General features: G+C 60.6%; 1 non-coding gene across 1 annotated transcript in view; it reads right to left on the bottom strand.

Annotated features, from left to right (window-relative positions):
• The window catches only part of LOC148314600 (18S ribosomal RNA), a 1933-nt gene extending 1417 nt beyond the window's left edge, over positions 1-516 (bottom strand). The window contains exon 1 of the ribosomal RNA XR_015841661.1: positions 1-516. This exon is cut by the window's left edge and continues 1417 nt beyond it. This is a non-coding gene — a ribosomal RNA (18S ribosomal RNA).
• Positions 517-729: the final 213 nt, after the last annotated feature.

Below are 729 nucleotides of genomic sequence, written 5' to 3'. Positions count from 1 at the left end.
TGCCTTCCTTGGATGTGGTAGCCGTTTCTCAGGCTCCCTCTCCGGAATCGAACCCTGATTCCCCGTTACCCGTTGTCACCATGGTAGGCGCAGAAAGTACCATCGAAAGTTGATAGGGCAGACATTCGAATGAGACGTCGCCGCCGCGGGGGGGCCGGCGATCGGCTCGGGCGTTATCTAGAGTCACCAAAGGGGGGGCCGGGCCGGCGGCACCGCGGAGACCGACAGCCCGCCGGCTGTGAAAGCCGGCGGGCCCGCTGCACCGCGGCAAACCGAACCCGCGTGGGTTTTGGGTCTGATAAATGCGCGCGTCCCCGCGGAGACGGGTCGGCGCTCGTTTGCATGTATTAGCTCTAGAATTGCCACAGTTATCCAAGTAACGGTGGAGCGATCAAAGGAACCATAACTGATTTAATGAGCCATTCGCAGTTTCACTGTATCGGAACCGTGTGTACTTAGACTTGCATGGCTTAATCTTTGAGACAAGCATATGCTACTGGCAGGATCAACCAGGTAGCCCTCGCGTCCGGCGGTCTGTGTTTCTTGCATTGGAACCGGAGCTGAGCGGGGAGCCGGGCGCGGGGACCGGGCGGCGCCCGCGGGAGACGGCCTCCCGCGGGGTTACCCCCGGCGGCACCCCAGCCTCCCTCGTTGTTTTTTCTCTCTCATTTTTTTCGGACGTGGGCTACCGAAATTTCCGTTACCGATTCAGCCCCCGTGCGCGGTGAG

The sequence above is a fragment of the Idiotropiscis lumnitzeri genome, unplaced genomic scaffold, assembly GCF_059441095.1.
Source record: "Idiotropiscis lumnitzeri isolate Australia: NSW breed Sydney's pygmy pipehorse unplaced genomic scaffold, RoL_Ilum_1.0 HiC_scaffold_263, whole genome shotgun sequence".
NCBI lineage: Eukaryota > Metazoa > Chordata > Actinopteri > Syngnathiformes > Syngnathidae > Idiotropiscis > Idiotropiscis lumnitzeri.
This window is presented reverse-complemented; position numbering and strand designations above follow the sequence as displayed.